The sequence below is a fragment of the Cygnus olor genome, chromosome 1 (genome assembly GCF_009769625.2).
Source record: "Cygnus olor isolate bCygOlo1 chromosome 1, bCygOlo1.pri.v2, whole genome shotgun sequence".
Classification (NCBI taxonomy): Eukaryota; Metazoa; Chordata; class Aves; order Anseriformes; family Anatidae; genus Cygnus; species Cygnus olor.
In genome coordinates, this window is record NC_049169.1 from 95,788,133 (window position 1) to 95,802,432 (window position 14,300).

General features: G+C 40.2%; 1 protein-coding gene across 37 annotated transcripts in view; it reads right to left on the reverse strand.

Moving 5' to 3' along the window:
- Window positions 1–14,300, reverse strand: part of ZBTB20 (zinc finger and BTB domain containing 20) — a 478,527-nt gene that overhangs the window by 382,714 nt on the left and 81,513 nt on the right. Inside the window, exon 1 of one of the 37 annotated variants that reach the window (XM_040570954.1) lies at window positions 10,199–10,224. The exons of 35 other annotated variants lie outside the window; for them this stretch is intronic. The gene's annotated coding sequence lies outside the window, so the exon portion shown is untranslated. One more of the 37 variants, XM_040570937.1, reaches the window with a different exon arrangement.

Below are 14,300 nucleotides of genomic sequence, written 5' to 3' on the forward strand. Positions count from 1 at the left end.
CATGCTGCACATTTCCATGTCCCCTCAAATGTGCAAAACCCAGCGAAGCACAACAGTCTGCCATTTGTTGCGGCCTACACAGCAGCTAGCATCGCTACCCAGCTCTCCTCAGCAGCATACTCACGGACTTGTGCTCAGAAGGCCAAGTAATGCCTGGTTTTTGGAAAGGCAAAATACTGACATTCAATAGCAGAAGGTCGGGGGGGGGGGGGGTGCGGAAAGAAGAACCCATCACCGGCACATTATATGAACCTGTCCTACAGAAACACAGCAGGTATAGCCCTTTCTAGTGCAGGCAGCCCTATTGAAATCTACTGGAACAAGGCATGGTAGCAAGTACTATGCCAAGCCAGCTTGTTTACCAAGCAGGTGTGGTATTTAGCATTCAGCAATCATCTGCTTGGTTCATTTCGCCCCAGCCACAGTTTTACACGCCCAGCAGAAGGCCAAGGGTTAACATGGCAGGCGTTCTCACACCAGTGGCACAGGGACACCGTGACAGAAGACAAAGGATCTGCATTGCAAGCTGTACATAGAGGAAACTCATACTGATGCTTCCCTGATGTGCCTCACTGGCACTCAAAATACATTATAGATTATTTGCAGACACAAATTTTAATTTAAAGCTGGCTGAAATGTTAATGAAGTTTTAGCTGTTTTTCAAAGGGGAAAACTCCCTACTGCTTACAAAAAAAAGCCTACCACTTCCTGCCTGATCATCTTCTAATGGCATATAGCAACCAAACCCAATAAAAGAAATTAATCAAGCCTTCAAATCATTTTCCCTTTTTCAAGAATGGAAAGGTTGAGGTGTGTGATCTTCAGAAGTTCTGATGCATACCAAAATGCTGGTTTTAGCAAACAGTGAAAAAAGTAAATTCCAAAGCCAAAGTTCCTTTAACTCTCATATCCTGTACTCACAGCTTACATTGCTGAAACCATTGGGTTGTTATTTCCAGAACCTTACCAGTGCTGTTCCACCACAATCTGAGCTAATTTAAATTGCAGCTGCAACAATCTCAGCCTTCCCTCTCATTTTTTCTCTCCTGGACACATGTGCCTGACCCCATCCTTGAGCCAGAACTGGGTAACTGGTTCAGGGGGCTTTCAGCTGAATGAATGTTCCTTTTTCATATGTTTTCAGCCAAATAAACCTCCAGCCACAAATCAACATCCAGTCATGACATTTTGGGGCTAGAGCTAAGGAGGCAGCAGGACTGTACAAGTGAAGGAACAGAAGAGAGGCCTGGATGTCAATCAGTTTAAGCTACTGTGGACCTACATCTTGAGAAGTCCAGGGCTGCTCTGGTATGGTGTGGAAGAAAGGCTCCTATCACATTGCTGGAAACCAAAGCAATCATGGCTTTACAGGTAGAAAAAAATGCCACCACCTCACATGCTAACCTAAAGTAAACTGACGGGCTATACAGATCATGCAGAATAGATGCAGTGTACTTTTGATGAAAAATAGCTTGAGATAATGGTGCACTGCTACAACCTGCACCAGGGGCAATTTCCAAGTGGCAGATTGAATTAGCCTCAAGTGACATGCATTACAGTAATGCTTCCCTGAGGCAATAAGGCAAGGTCCCACATTCAAAAGGAAAGAATTGAGCTTTCTTGCCAACGGCAAATGATAAAACACACGATTAAGAAGCACTGTTACTAGGACATCCAGAAGCTCCTGGAAATCCTTCAAGGACTTCAGAAAATACATTTGGAAATAGAGAGCAGGAATTTTCTTTTTCATCTCTGCAGTTATGATATTGAGCACCTCTTGCTGCTTTCCCAGTGCACAACTATTAATTCCAGCTAGAGTGGAATCTAAGTTTTCTAGCACCATCATTTCTGAAGTCACTCTGCCCTAGCAGTTGTGGGATATAAATCTGGATTTCAGGTAAATACAGAAGACACTGCAGTCCAAATCTCCTCCCTTAGCTTGTTTGCTCCATGTAACAACAACAACAAAATTAAACCCTACATGAGAGAGATCCTACGGCAGCAAGTAATCACCCAACACCATCATCCACAATTTCTTCAGGAGGAGGAGTCACTAATGAACAACTTGACCAGCCAGTTAACATCCATAGATGATTCATCATCTTGGAAATTATAGTGGCTGAGAAAACTAGAAGAATCAGTGTGGATACCTGATCATTAGTTCAACAACCAATATCAACCTTTTCAGTACTAGAGGCAGTCAGAATTTTCCTACCTCAATTGCAACCAGGCCTCAAGGGCAGAATATCAGATCAGACATAAGAACTGGTGCTTTTTTTCCTTCCACAAGAATGAAATAATACCTTCTTAAGCAGTGTTATATAACAGCACATGTGATTCTGAAGCAATGGCATCCACACAACTAATTATTTTTATTGCAGCGTTATATATACTCTGAAGAGAGCTGTAGTTACCCTATCAATCCAGAACAGATGCACAGGTTGTTACACAATTTTATACATGTTCAAGTTATGTGACCAGTACGATAGCTTGGCTGGTTTACCAACAGGAGATTTGCTTTCCTTCAGCTGCCCATAAGATACGGCTTCCTGATAAGAGTACAACCCAGTCAGGCATATATTCTTGCTATAGTGTTTCTGAATACTTCTTTCTATAAAACAATGGTCCACTGGAAGACATGCATATGCACATTAATGTATGTATATGCATACATCTATAAAATACTTCGGTAAATACTTGTAATTAACACCTAATTGCAACAGTGTCATTAGCTCATCATCACAATTGTTTGATTAAATGAATTATTTTCTCCAATTTACAACAGTGCCTACACCAGCTTTGAGGGTCATTAAAACAATGAGGAGAACCTAAGAATTTTAAATGATGCCAACATTTGAATACTTTCTATTCGAGTGCTCTTGATTGGTTTAAGTAGTATATTACCACAACACCAGCCTCAAATTTTATCTTCACTCTAACAATTCTTCTTGGAACTGAAAGTAGGTGAAGCAAATTGCAAATTGTTCATCAGATTTTTCCCTTTCTTTTCTTTTGTTGTTACGTACTCCACTGAAGCAGAGATGAAAGTATAAAGTTGGTGTAAGCAGAAGAATAATTCAGTGAAAAGTAGCCCCTCTTGTACCTAATTAAATTCTGGCATTTATGAATTTCCACTTTTTTGCACATAGCTGTCTCATTACATTTTGCGTTACACATTATGGGTGGGATTATCAAAAGGAACAATGGTGTGATTCTCTTTCCACTAAAACCATGGTGAAGCAGTTCTAGCTGAATCCATCAGCAGCACATTCAGGCCAGCTTCACAAGCTTTTGAAAATCTTCCCCGTTCCCCACCTGCCTGCAAAGTAGGGAGAACCAGAGGTACAGCACAAAAGATTCCACCAGCTTGTGCCTGAGTAGCAACAAGTTGCAGCTTGTACAATTCTGTCAAGATAAAGATGCTGAGAATTCCCTTCTAAATATAAACAATATTTCAGAAGCTAGCAAATTCTTCCAAACATTCACTTTGTATTTAATAAAATTTATTAAATACAATTTGCCACAGCAGCATTTTAAAACATGATAGCTACAGCATGAATAGGTCATTTTTACACACACAAGTAAAATCTATCCAGTTGTGTATAGAGCGTAAATTATGTATGCAGGCCCACACACCCTGAGATAACAAAATTACCCAGCTTGCACACCAAGCAAGTCAGAAACTGTGTAGTCACAGATACCAAAGTCATGCCCAAGCCAATCAGTCCTGCAAAGCAGCTGCTATCTCAGTTGCTTATTAGTTCACCAGAACACTGGCCACGACCAAAGGCTTCAGACTGGCTTACAGCATGCACTGAACAGCATTGGGTCTGCTTTCAAAATCCTGCACAAACACAACCATGGATGAATACTATCAAAGGGAGGGGGTAGTACAGAAACCTATTTTAAAATTTTCCTCAAAACATGATTTATTTTTTTAAACACTGAAGAGAAAACCCTTAATCTTCAATACTACATAATAACAGAATCATGCTGTTTTGTGGCAGAATGCTAAGTTTCATTTTCAGCAGGAAAAAAAAGTGTATAATAATTTTCCTGATTTAGATGGGTTTTAGGTCAACCTTAGCTACATACAAATGAATGTTTTGTTCAAATTACAGGGTAATTTTAATTAGGACACCCTGTTAGACATCCTGTTGTTCTATTTAATGGACTTTCTCAATTATGAGAAGAAACACCTCCCCATCCACCCGTGATTCAAGTTAAGGTAAAGATTATGCTAAATAAGTATACAAAGATAAAAGATATTTATCCTGCATTAGATCTTTTTTATTTCTCTTGATCTTTATTTGGCAACTTCTATATTAAAAGGGCAGAGTTCAGAACTCAGCACCCATTAAACACCTGTTTAAAAACCACTTGAAGCACTGGAAACAGCCAAATATGTCCCAATTAAGTGGAAACGTTGGCACTGCTGTCCCAAGTAAGGAACACCCATTGCCATTTGCTCTCATTAAGTTAAACAGGTTTCTTGGGACATAGCTGAATTCCTGATTACGCACATTGCAAATGGATGGAGAACACCAGAACAATAAAATTTAATTCGGCATAGCCTTCTGTCCAGTTGTCGAGCACAGTATTTCGGGAGAAGCGGCTGAAGCTTTGGGAAGCGCCCAAGAGTTACATGCTGGATACAACATAATTCAGTCTTCTGTCAAGGAATTCTTGGTTGACCTGAGAGAATCAGGCCTGGGTTTCTTCTCAAAAAACACTCCATGAGATTAAGAGCCAATTCACTTTTCTCAGCATTTCCTCCTCTGTACCTGGTATTAGTTTGACTGTCTTACACACTTTCATTTGTTAGTTAGAAGCATGATATGCTAACTTTTATATTCACTCCAATGTTAAATCAGTCACCAACTGCTTGATTTCATACGTTTATGAGTTCAGTGATGGAATGACAAGCCCAGAAAATAAAGGCTTTGTTCATAGATCAGATGCGGTACTGCAAGTTTTCAAAATATTTTTGTCAGTGTATTTTAAGACTCTTCCAGAGGGACCAACTGCATGGCTAACAGAAGAATCTTGTCTCTATCATCCATTTAACCTCCTGGCCTCTGTCAAGGATGCAGACACGCTTGCCAACAAGTGACAAAGTCAAGTGGTCTTTTTCCAAAAACTCAACAATACATTTCAGGGTGGTGCCACTAGAAACCCACTAGACAGAATCAGAGCAGAGTAGTAGTGATTAAAAAGTATGTCTGAAATGGTTCTAATATCCATGCTCAATCCTCTATAATCCCACTTCATTATCAATTTATTAACTTCCTTTGTTGTCCCTTCCATCACACTCCTGTGCTACTCACTAATATATCTTAGTTTTTAAGGTGCTTTACTCCATAAGCACAAAAAGCTAGCATACGTGGCATAAAATTGATCAGTCAACTGTATCCAAGTAAAGGATGTGTAGTCTCTAAACTGATACCTTAAAATTAAAGTTATTAAAAAAAAGTTGGTTTAGTACTATATTACACACGTCTTAATTTACAACTCATATAACCATGATGTTAGCAGGACGAAAAAACCCTCTCTATTTTTCTCTTCAGTTTTGTCACACAGACTTCATATAAATCCTGTTGGTTTTCTAGTACCTTTTGTACTTAGTGTAGAATTCACAATTATTTAGCGCCTACATTTCTAAGTAAACTTCAGTACAAGAAAAAAACATTCTGGGAATATAAGATATCAGCTAGCAATAGCTACTGACCTAAAACTATATATATTTTCAAGACAACCATGAGAGTGGCAGATGCTTTCTTGTTCTGACTGGCTACAAAAGGCACCAAGAAATCCTAAGATAGACACTTGCATACTTACTCTTTGCTTGTCCTCTCCTTCCCTCCCCCCCTCCAATAGCAAGTATTTTTGCATACAAACAACACTTTTCTGATTTGCTATTGCTCTTTATTTAGATATCCATGGGTGCTATATTCACTGTGGTCTCAAGAACAGTTTCCCTTCCTTATTCCTACCGATCTCAACAAGAACGCTGGGCACCAAAAACATCTGAAAGCGACAAATACTCCATGTTGTGAATAAAATAATGGAGAATAAATTAGTGTTGCTGCTTATAGCAAAAATGCTTTACAGCAGTATTCCCAAAACTTGAGGGCCACTGTCCTTACCAAGGCTTAAATTAAGAAATTACTAACTTCCCCTATTACAATTGTGGGCTGACATGTTCAGTAGATAGCATTTGTAGTTGCAGCACTTCCAGACTACAAAGAGCTGTAAGTGCTATCACTATGAACAGATGTTTTTATTAGTAGACTTTTTTTTTTAGACAGTAACCAGAAGGGAGCGAGGAAGTGGGAGCACAGGTGCAAACAAAAAAAAGCAAGCCCCACTACAGATTACTACAGCACATGAGAAAAATCAAGTGATGACATCACCTTACTGGGTCTGTCAAAGTGATTCTGGGTTGATTGGAATACTGGTTTTCATCTTCTTCTGCATCTCTGTTAGAAAATTATCAAAACTGTTTAGCAGCATCACTTTCACAGCCGCTGATAAACCACCTTGTATTACTTGCACTTAAGCACACCAGGCAACTTGAAAGCAAATTTTACTACATCTAAAACAGTAGTATTCCACGCTGTAGAAATAAAGAGCACCTGCTCTGCAATACAGTTATTGAAAGGGTGGAAACAATTCATGCTATACATTTCAACTGGCTTTTCACTTCTGCTGAAAGGGAAGTGCATAACTAACCCTAAAGAAGTTGCCTCTAGACTCTTCAGTGCTTCAGCTCACCAAAACAAAAGGACCTGCAGATTGATGCTTCAGCTATGGAATATTCCGAAGTAGGAAAGACTTGGCTTATATCACAGATATCTACAGGCAAATCACATCATCTATTTGTATTTGATATAAATAAGAGATATAGGTTAAAGGGAGAGAAAGAAACAGCTTTAGACTTCTAACTGCATACAATAGCAACTTTTAAGGTAGGCATGACCATGCGTCCAAGCCCTAGGAATAAGTGGTAACACCCAACAGGTGGGGGAAAAAAAAAAGAGGAAGGGAGGAGGTACTGGAATAGGCTGATACTTTCTGCAATACAGAAGCCTACCCAAATATTTACTGCCAAAGAAACAAAATAAGAGTTCATAATTACACTTGTATTAGGAAATACTCTCCTCATACTATCAGGACCCCACAATGGAGCAGCACCTTTCAAGACAAAGTGCAGAACTACAGTCTTGAAACAGAAACTAAAGTAATGAAGGAAGAGAGCAAGAATGGAGGTGTGGGAAGAACAGGGAAGACAAAAACAGATGGAATTAAGAATCCAGGTACAGCCCTTACTGCTCAAGTGGGGCTGCAGGGAGTTAAGAAAAAAAAGGAGAGAGAGGCACATAAACTTTATGCACAAAGTGAGGGGAAGTCAGTGGAGGGATATATTACAAAAATTAATGTTTCAATATGCCATCTTGCAATATCATATTGAAAACCACACCACTGTGTGTTGTTACTGTATTTGACCAAGTGCACCATCGTGTTTAATTTGAACTTTATGATAAATCACATGATACAGGAAGGCAAGCAAGCGACTCACAGTCCCCTTTGAAATCTTACCCTATTAAAACTTGGACTGTAGCAGCAACACAGTAACCAAAACCTACCGACACTACACTATAGGAAGGGAACAGAAATATTGAAAAGCACATCCCCGGACTATTTGGTCATTTGTTAGACATGAACAGTAACTTCCCTGTGCCAGCAGTTACCGTTGGACTAAGCAGTAGATAAATTTGATGTGTGCATCTGATACAGCAAGCCACAGGCTGCCCAATTTTCTAAGGAGTGCACAGACACTCTGCACACCTGAGCATGATTAAGTCTTACTGCTTATGAAGAAGAGTCTGTATTGGCAGAGTATTCATTGGCTTGAAGGGGAGGGAGGCAGTTGGAGGAGAAGCACAAACCTGTTTCTGCTCACTATCACCAACATTACTGCATGCACCAGTAATGAGGTGGACAGGCTAGAAGGGAAACGGGATATAGACCAGGAATGCTTTATCAGCTGCAAGACCAATGCTGGTTTTGGCACTACTTCCACTCTAGTGAGTTATGGGGAGAGGAAAACAAACAAACAAACATACACACACACACAAAAACCACACACACCAAAAAAAAACAACCACCCAAGCAGGTGCTAGCAATCTGAGACCACATGATGCCAGCTACAGCTGCTTCAAACTGATTCAATTACATCTGCCTGAATAGTCCCAGGACATTGAATCCACTGAAGAGAACCACAGGTTGAAGGGAGACCTAGTTCTTTGGGATTTTGACACTCCATTAAATTAAGGTGGAAGTCCCCCCTAGTTGAATTCAGGAGAGGAAATTCAGGCACAGTCTGAAGCACATGGACGTACACAGTCTAGGATAAGATGGAAGCTGGAAGATAGCAGATGCAGAACACTGGAATACACAGCAAAAGCCCTTTGGAAAGAATGCCTTAACATTTTCCTTAAACAGCCTGACAGCACTGCCCTGTTTCCCAAAACACTGGGTGCAGTACATTTGCTCAAACATGCTCTTGGGATTGGGACTTCACTCCAAACCTTGTTTGTACAAAAAGGGGCCAAGCAGCTGGGAAATTCTGGAGTGTAGCGTGTCCTCATTAGCTCCCATCTGCCATCAGAACTCAGCTCATGGCAAGTTTGGCTAAGTCCTGGTGTTCTCAGGTCCAAATCTGGGTCAGTTTTAATTACACTATACAGAATTCAGTGTGCAGTTTTTAAATCCTTATTATACAGTGCAGAAGAACGGGCAGCTCTCCAACTAATCAATTTTTTAAAAGTACATATATAAAAATTTTAAACCAGGCTAGACAGACAGTGGGTGGAAGAGGAAAAAAAAAGTATAAGTGAGTACAGGGGTGAGTTAAGAGAACTGTTAAAAAAAGTGGGTCACCAGCAAGTTCTGCCTTCAAACTTCAAAGGAAGGGGGAAAAGAAAGTTTTTTTTTTTAAAGACAGTACAACTGATGTGCAAGATGTGTACAATTCATACTCCTTTTAGCATCAGCATGAGTTACACACAACAATGCTACAGCCAGACCACGATGAAGGGAAAAAAAGACTCTTGTGGCTATAGGACCACATGGTTGACCTATTCCTACGTGTTTTAACAGTCATATTGCCTGGACTGAAAAAAATCTTTTTCCCTACAGACAGATACGAAGATCATGGCCTTTCCCCTCCAGTTATAGAAAAGGTGCAGTGGTTAGTTCAACAGGATCCTTGAACTTGATAATGAACTGCCGTTTATTACTCTAAAGCCTTACACATTTAGTGTTTTTTGGGCTAGTCTAATTGCTATTTATTTCCCCTTTTTCTATGCCCTCAAATAGCCATCAGCCAGGTCAGGACTTGAACAGAGCTTTGCTTGCCAGGTTGCTGGCAAACAAAATAATAGGAAGAACAGAGAATTGCATGTTTTTCACTGAACAGACACTTGGGATAGGATAACACGCCAATTCTTATCTGTGTAAATTGGGCTAAAATCTACTCTTAAAGTCAACAACCAGAATCTACCCTGTTTAGAATCTTTGTCAGATGCAAGGGAGCAAACAGGAGTCTTCAGTGACAGCTACATACATAAAGGTAGTTCAAAACTGGAGAAGGATGATCAAGGAGTAGTGTAAATCGAAATGAAATGATATATGCTTGTTAGAAAAGTATAATATTCTGCCATCCCCCTACACAAAAACTAAACCTTCAAAGAATTTCAAGACTGCATTAACCATTTGTGTGAACAAATTCCTGTTAAAGAAAGATTTTCTCTTCACATACCTTGTGAAGAATCATCAAAGCAAGTGTTTTATAGCTACAGCATAGGAGAAGCACAACACAATTCTTCATTCTCGTTTTAAAGTAAATTTTCAGCTAGTAGCTCTTCCACACATCTCCAACTGATAGGTGAACCTAGTATATCCTTCCACAATTCAGAAGTACACTGCTGACTATTTCAAGATCAACAAGAGCTACAGTGCTAAAGTAACACTTTTTTTTTCTTTAAAAGAAAGTTTTTTCTTTATCGTAACCCCTCTCCCTCACACATCTGTAATACGTGAAAACCCACAGATCAAACATACATTATGCAACAACCCAAGCAGAAATCAAAGACATAAAACCATACCACAAGAGCATTACAGACTTCAATATCACCAGCTTCTCCATTATGATAGCAAGTCTCAACCGTTGGAGGGCTTTTTGCCCATACCACCTGACTGGTCTTGAGCTCCAACAATCCCCACCTGGGCCCTCTTGTATTAATTAGGACAATTAGCCTCACCCTTTCTGGGATAATTGTCAATTTACTTGAGCTGACACCAAAAAGTGGATTTAAAAAAAAAAAAAAACTAAGTCTGAAGCCAAAAGTGGAGGGACAAGAAAATTATCCCATGCAAATCTGTTTTCTAAGTGTCTGATTTTTTTAGTAGAACTTTTTGCTGTGAAGTTTTTGTGTAGAGCAACAGGGTAACAACGTGCAGGAGAACATTAACATAGCAAACACCAGTAAATTTAGCCTGGGCATTATCATTGCATCATTCTTGTAACAGAAGAAAAATTGGAGTGCCCCAATGTGTGCTTCAACTATGTTGTCTTTTAAAGCCATGATAGTGCAGTCAGGCATGTTTGATGGACTCTGGAAGACATGACCCTCACTGACAAGGCAGAATAGACAACCTGTAACTACACCCAATGAAGAGTGGAATAATAACACTATCTAGTGCTGTACGTGCTCTGGAAAGCTGACAAGGAAGTTCAGTGGTGAAACAGGCTGGCGACTTGGGAGCCTGGGAAGGGAGGGCTCTGCTCTTCAGAAGGAAAGTTCAGCTTCTACCTGCCTGTTACATATGTTATATATCATCTGTCAATGTAGCTTCATTAAATATTTTTGCATACCTCTTTCTTTGGCCCCTCTGCTTTTCCTCTTCTTCCACTTGAAATATATTAACAAGCCACCCCAAAAGGTAGGAGTCAAAGATGGCTAGCAAGTGCTCAAGTGGACTTTTACTAGGCTCTGACTAATCTTAAGGACCACAAGTATGACAAAAGGTGTCACTGACTACCTGCTCGGATGGTTGAACTATAGAACAGAATGAACACTAGCCTCTGAAGAGCCTTTGCATTCCCCTCTCTGGACATGTGGAAGCTGAAGCGTGCAAAACAAGGCCAAAAACAAGATGGCGGACTCCAGAGTGAAAGGACAAGTTCTGCTCACGTCCATATAGATGGACTTTTATCGCCTCTCTTCTCCCTCTAAAAGCGTGTTCAGGTGTGATCCAAGTCAAAGTCACTAAAACCCTTCAGGTTCTCCTGAACTGATATTGCATCCACCTCAGTTACCTGCTGTCACCCTAACTTGTTCAAGGTGTATTTGGTAGTTCTGAATTCTTACCAGAGAGGCTACAGGAAAGGAGACTTGCTGATACTTCTGAATAATCCGTGCTGTTCTCGCATGGCAAAGCTTCCACACAAGCACAGCTTCCTGCTACAATTCTGTTCATTGGGAAATGGTGAAAGATCTGGCATGGCAGATGAATGCGGATGTACTAAATAGTAACAAAGCAAGTATGCCATCCTGAGACAGGGGACGTTTTATTTTGCAGGCTGTCAGCACCTGAGGATGTTAAGGAGGTGAGAGTAATTTACAGAATGAATTAAACCATGGGGGTCCCAAGTAAGAAATTAAAGAGAGACTCTTGTCAAACATATCTCTACTAAGATTTGATGATACTATATCCAACTATCTTACTGTATCTACAAATAGCAGCTCACGTAATCCTCTTAGTGGGGGTCTGTCCTTTTGACTACATGCGCTGAGATACCTAAGAAAACAGTCTGATTTAAAAACAGAATGAGTTTCCCAACTTTATTGTCCTTGGTTGTGAGAGCTTAAGTCATACCTTTAACATTTGAATGCCCATTTTTCTATTGCATTTTATTTGTGAGTGGGTGTTATACAGTCTACATAAAATGAATCACTACATAAAAATGCAACACCTATTATCATGTATTTCATAAATACCCAACCTATAGTGTGTGCTGTGCAGCACAGTTGTTATTACCAGCTAACAGCATATTCTACACTAACAGAAGTCCTACAGATCTCATTTCTGTGAATTTTAAGAATGGTGGAGCAGAACTGAGGAGGCATTTGTCAAATTTGTGTGTTCCCTGTACCTGCAGAGGAGGTGGCAGCCTAGAATTCTCTCACTGCAGTGAGGAGATGGTATCAAGAGGGTACTAAACAAGCCCAACCAAAGGTATCATGAGTACTTTCCTAAAGAATAATACCATATTTATTCAAATGTCCTCAAATGAAAACTGTATCCTGACTAAAGTGATGTCATTTTGCAAGTTGCTAGCAACTTTACTGTGGTCTAGTTTCCTATCTGCATGACAAAAGACACTAAAAATGTGCACAGACCTAAATACATATTTTCAGCTTATTCCATTATTGATTAGCCAAACTAATGCCAGCTACTGAATTCTGAAGGCCCTCTGTGATGAAATAGACGTTAACACAAGTTTAAGACCAGAAAGGAAGTGACAGCAGATATCACAAGAAGACTATGAAAAGAAAGTTTACAATATGCTGCTTTCATATAGCAAAATGAGATACAAACATCAATTATCCCCGATTATCCCCATTTCCTAGCTGAGGAAATAAAAATCCCTCCTTTAAGACACAAAATAAATCAAGGGACTCATATGCTGAATGTGCAAGTTCATGGCATACTCTGTTTCCTATTAATTTTATCACGTGTAAATGTGATAATGTGTTAGGTACCCCTGGTACCTAACAATGAGTATTTTGTTTTATTCAGCTTAGGAAGTCAACAACAATACACAGGCATCAGAGCGTGCATCTGGAGCATTACTCAACTGAAAATCTACCATGTCCACATAACCTCTTCTTCCAGACCATACGGACAGCTGCACAGGCTCAGCAGCACAACCCTGACACTAGCCAAGGCAGTTAATTTCAGAAAGAATCTGTGGATGGGGCAAATCAGAGGTCTTGTTGCCCTCCACTAAACCTTTCCAGTAGCTGGCAAACTGCTGATTACAGATTTTCTGAGCAAGTGGTTATATTCCTACCTTTGCGTTAAACAGCCCTTGATGGATTTCTTTCAGGAGCGTATCTAATTTGCTTTGTAGGCAGATTTCCTTTTGCTTTTTCTTCATCTTAGGTTAATGACTTCCACTGTCAACATTTGCACTGTGTGCCTAAAGGAGATTTTCTAGAGCTGCAGAAAAGAGATCTCATACAAATATGAGGAAGAGACTGGACTATAGATCACTCCTCCTGGGCTAACCAGTATAAAGTAGAGTCTCACGACAATAGCAGATCTGTTCCTGTCTCGTGGTGAAAATTTAAAAAGATCACAGCAATGCTGTAGCTTTTCTGTTGGTTTAAATGGATTTATAACATACTCAGTCCCTTACAGAAGAGCACACAGATATTTAATTTGAGCCAATAGGCACAAACTGAGTAGGTATGCAGGTGAAATGGTCTCAATTTGCCAGTCAGACATGCAGTCTGACTGTATCTGCTGCTAAGATGCTGCCTAAGTAGGCCAAGATCAAGGTTGCAAAGATTGATTTGATTCCCATCCCTCAAAGTTAAGAAGACCCAGAAATTAAAGCTCATAATAAAATTTAAAATTATCCCTGGAAATCATCTTGTACTGCCACACTGCAATGCACATATGATGCATTCATGCACACATACACCCCCATTCACTCTGAAATCCATGTTATCCCCTGCATTTGTGTGTTGTACCACTGCAAACGCACTCACTCTGAAAGAACATGACAGCTAGAGGAAACTAGCACTCAGTGGTGCAGAGAACCTACGCTGTTGTTCTCCTTTTCTAATCAGAAAACATTGATTCATTCCTACTTGCCTCGCCTCCCTGCCCCTTACCAATGACAAACTCACCTTACATCTCTATAATGCTTCCTTTGGCCAGGTCTGCAACCCCAGGCAACCCAGACTTGATCGTAGGCAGCAAAGGAAGAGAGATCAGCTAAGAGTTTGCCTTGCTCAGTGCATGTCACATAACACAAGCAACCTGCTAACGAGCTGCTATGTGCTCTCTCAAAGTCACAGCTGCCAGCAACAATTGAGCAAGTGCAGCCTAGCTTTTCAGGATTCCTGCCTGTTGCCCAGGAACCACACAAAGCACTGGAGATTTTAAACAGGTGCAAACAGTGCTTTTCTCCCATGCCTGGTCCTCCAGCGCGTCAGGCTGCA